Source organism: Aethalodelphis obliquidens, unplaced genomic scaffold (genome assembly GCF_003676395.1).
Source record: "Aethalodelphis obliquidens isolate GAN/ISIS:26980383/991018 unplaced genomic scaffold, ASM367639v1 scaffold52, whole genome shotgun sequence".
In the NCBI taxonomy this organism is placed as follows: domain Eukaryota; kingdom Metazoa; phylum Chordata; class Mammalia; order Artiodactyla; family Delphinidae; genus Aethalodelphis; species Aethalodelphis obliquidens.
Genome location: NW_020837996.1, coordinates 10,188,263 through 10,193,201, shown reverse-complemented (window position 1 = coordinate 10,193,201; position 4,939 = coordinate 10,188,263).

Here is a 4,939-nt window from a genome sequence, read left to right as displayed (position 1 = left end):
GAGAAAATATTTTCTTCCTGCTTGATTTGTATAATGTATCACTATATGTGGGTTTGCTTTCCAAGTTTTGTCATTTTCGCTAATGGCACATCTATTGAAGTATATATTTCAGTCTTCCTTATCTCCCGCTCTGGACAGCCTCATGCCTGGGATGGGCTGATAACTTCTTATTCTTTCCTATTTACACAATGCTTCCAGATGAGATTATTTGAAGCAAAATTTTAACTATGTCACTTATTTGCTCAAAAATCTTCCCTGGTTTCTTGATGCAGTAAAAATAATACAGAAACTCAATAGCCTATAATTTAGAGCCCTCCATGTTCTGGTCTTGAGGTTACTATGAACATCACTTCAAATTCTCCTTATGCTCTTGCAACAAAAACTGCACTATGGCAGAAATGTCCCTGACCTATCTTCACTTAACCTACCTCCACTTAACTAGTTTACCAGATTCAACCATGCTCTCCATACTGCTCTCTGAAATACATGCGTGGTATTCATCATGAGCTCCTCACACACATGTAGTAGACTAGCTGCTTTTTGCACTTCCATTTCATCAGCCAGTTGAGCAGTATGGTTACAAAGAGAGGTTTGTACCCAGACCTATTTTTATCTGTGGCTATTATAAATACAAAAATTAATTACATGATAACCAATTGAGAAATATCAGTTGAAAATAACTTTTTTTCCTATGAAAAGTAGGTTATATACTTTGGAAATAAACGATGAATTTCTTGTCTCCAAACATATTGTTGTCAAATCAGTTGTGACAAGACAGCTGTAAAATATTGGGAGAAAATCATAGAAAACTAGAAAGATTGTGCATTTATATTTCTAGTGAAATATGTTTGGATTCACCTGTGACATTTTAAAGAAATTGAAAATGTAATTCCAGGGTCATACATCTTGGGTGTGGTTCATGCCAGGGAGGTGACATATTTACAGGAAGACAACATACAGTAGTGGATTAATGGTGACAGTTCTTTGGGAAAGAAATTATGGAATCATGTAGACATCATATATGTAGTGATAGAAGCAGACAAATATAAATATGATGCAGAGGAGTTTGCAGATCCAGAATCTTAAAGAGAAAAACTGTTCCTTCTTTTTATTGTGAACATTTTCAAACATTTATGATATGTATGGTAGTTTTTTATTTTAGTAGAATTGACATTCAGAAAAATGCACTTATCTTAAGCTTGATGAATTTACATAAACTATACACATACCGGTAATCAGAAAGAGAGTATTACCAGCACCCCAGCAGGTCCTCTTATGCTCCCTTTCAGCTACTGCCCCCTCACTCTGCAAGAATAATCACTTACTTTAACAGCATAAATTCTTTGACTCTTTTTGTAATATATATAAATTGTATTTATTATTTTGTGTTTGACTTCCTCCTTGTAACATTATATGGATGAAATATTAGCCTCATCTAACTATAGATCATCCAGTGTCATTGCAGCAAGCTATTCTGTGTATCCAGATTAGATAGAGTGAATTTAGTGAGGGGAAAAAGGCTTTTCCTTGATCTTTCTTTTCTATACCAGTTGTTCATTTTATCACTTAATTCCCTCTACCTGACTGCTTTTGTTCTTTTTTTTTAAACCCCTATCTAATGTCAAAGTGTAATTTTTTTTTTTTTTTTTTGTGGTACGCGGGCCTCTCACTGTTGTGGTTCCTCCCGTTGCGGAGCATAGGCTCCGGATGCGCAGGCTCAGCGGCCATGGCTCACGGGTGCAGCCACTCCGCGGCATGTGGGATCTTCCTGGACCGGGGCACGAACCCGTGTCCCCTGCATCGGCAGGCGGACTCTCAACCACTGCGCCAACAGGGAAGCCCTCAGAGTGTAATTTTTATAAAATTATATGCATGATCTTAATATAAGTGCAAAATGAGCATGTGCCAAAGCTTTATTTAACTTATTAATGAGAGAAACAACAAGATGGTGAAGCTAATTTGCAGAGCATTTGAGGAACCAATTAAGTATAGGGAGTGAGGGGAAAAACGTTAGAATAAGATTTCTAGGTGAGATACAAAGCTGGTGATTGTTCTACGAGAAAAAATCTGCAAGTTAACATACAACTTTAGAGTCTGGTCCCTAAATAATAGTTGATAATATGTTGAACGAAGTTGTATCCTCTTAGAAAATTAAAAAAATAATTGTTGGATGGGTCTGTTGGACAATTTCCCAGGGTAACAGTGAAGGGAAATACAGAGTTATTTTGCCTTATTTCCTATCTATCCATCAAGGTCAATTTACATCCCACCTCTACTCTGAAGTCTTTATGATCACCCCACTGGAAGTCACCTCTCTAGCCAAGGAGCACTAGTAATACATGAAAGAAGCTCAACATGAACTTGGTGAATGAATAATCGTATTCTGCCACTCTAAGGGCATATCACTCCTTGAGCAGAAATGGCTAATTAAGGACATAATTAAATTTTAAATTATGGCTAGAGAAATTATACTGTAGAAGAGAGATAAATTAGAATACATCATGGTGCAGTTAGCAGGTTTGTTTTCTTAAAATGAGTAAATATGCTGTGGGAAATAATTGATTTATAAACTACTCTGCCTTTTCAATTTTCTCTTTTCTGTTTCATATTTTTGCCCTTTCTTTAGACTCTGCACTATTGAGACATTCTCTTTGTAATTCTCTCTTTATCTTAGTCGTGTTAGTAAAACTACAGGAACTGTCTATCTCAAGTTCCATTTTAGCCATATCTCTTCCCTTATCAGAGATTGGAAAGGCTATCATTAGTCATGTTAAATCATGGGCTTTTAATGGTCACCAGTTACTTCTCTGACTCTGTGACCCTCATGCCATTTTTCCTGTTGACCTTTGTCAAGTGCTTGCTGCTCATCTCATTGGACTCATTGGACTTTGTTATTCTCTCCCCTTTAGTGTTTACAAAAACATTTTCTTCTGCAAAGCTTTGTTAAACACTAATCTTTCCTCTTTAGTGTTTCAGAATACCCCCAATAAATCATACCTTTTAGCAGAATTATGTATACTGTAGCTCAGACGTACTTTTCTTGTTTTTCATACCTCCAACTGGAGTTGATAATGCAAGATAAGAGGTGGGAGGATGCAATGTAAAAGTTATCTTTTTCTCCTTGAACTCATCTGTCACTAGCACTCAGATGAGTAATTGAAAAAAAAAAAAAATCCCAAATTTCTTTTTTATGAAAATCCAGAAAGAGTTTGGTGATTTTTTTTTAAGATGACAACAGAAAATAACAGAGAGGTTTGTTTTCATGTCCTAGTTTCTTCTAGCTGTTGCTAGCAACCTGTCTCTACAGCTCTTGATTCCTGCATTTTTCACCTTATCAACTGTCACAGATGCCTCACCCTGAGAAAGAAACAAGTAGCATTTTTCTACAGCTCACTGGGCATACCAGGAAAGTGGCCAGATGCCTGGTCCCCTCCTCTTCCCACACCTTCTCCTGGAGTCTTCATCCCATGGCCCAAATCTGTGCCCTTTAGCTGCATATGGCTATTCAAATTAAAATTTAAATTTAAATAAATTCAAATTAAACAACTTCAAAATTCGGTTCATTAATCAAATGAGGCACATTTCAAGTGCTCAGTAGCCACGTATGGCTACCATACTGAATAGCACAAGTGTAGAACTTTTCCATCATCACAGAAAGTTCCACTGGGCAGTGCTGACTCAAAGCATGTGGTAGCTGTTCAATGCAAATATGCACACTAGTGACCTCAGTTATATTTTCAGATAAAGTGCTTCTTTTTACAGAATTTTTCCCTGAGTTCACTAGGGATTGGTATTGTCGAATGGTCTTATAAATGAGTTGGAAGAGACAGAGCCCAGTGAAATTTTCAAGTGTGCAGATGAAACTTGGCTCTTCTGGGAGTGGAAATGCCAAATTGAAAAACTGTGCCTGAAGGCTTTATGAGGGGGCAGACATGCATCAGATGAGCTTCTCTCTGAGCAAGTATAATTTGATAAAGTTAGGTAGAAATTATTCTGTCCTTAAAGGGTAGTGGATTCTGTTTTTCTGGTTAACAGTTGATAGAACAATGTTGGTTTCATTATGTAGTATTCTCTAAAATAACAAAGTTTTGTTGAGGCTCCAAATACTAAAAATAAATTTGGGCAAAAAATAATGAGAATATTTCCTACATGTGTGCAATATTCAACACTAGGTATCTATGAAAGAAAAACTTCACAGAGGTGATATTTTAAATTGTTTTAATAGGTCAGTCATAATTTTCTGAGTAAAAATGGCAGAAAAGGCAATCCTTGTAGAGGGATCACCATGAGCAAAAACACAGTAACATCAAAGATTGGAGTGTATTGTTTCAGAGACAAGTAGTTCTTTGTGGTTGACGCAAAAGTGCATGATGTAATGATTTCATTTTTGAAATAAGAATCGAGCCTTATTGTAAAAGTCCTGGATAACATGCTTATCTAAAAGTTAAAGAAGGATAATTGTTCAAAGGAATAATTTAAACAGCAGAGTAAATACATAATCTAATGAATATTTCAGAAAGACAACTCTAGCAGTTATAGACCAGTGATTCTCAAAAGGGGTGATTTCGTCTCCCGGGAACAACTGATAATGTCTAGAGACAGTTTTGGTTGTCACTGCTGGTTGAGAGGTGGGTACTGTCATTGAGTGGGTAGGGAGTAGGAGTGCTTCTAAGTATCTTATAGTGGATAGCACAGCCCCCATCGCAAAGAAATATCTGGTCTCAAATGTTGACAGTGCCAAGGTAGAGAAACGCTGATGTAGATGATGAATTGAAGAGATACTTGAAACAAACAAAAAACATTGTTTAGGATGCCAATACAATAGTGCATTTGAGAAATGATAAGAGGAACGGAAGGGATACTAATGTGTTTTTTATTGTTAAGTTGGGAAGGGCAGTGTTGCTAGGATGACTGCAGAGTTATCTGAATGTTCTCAAAT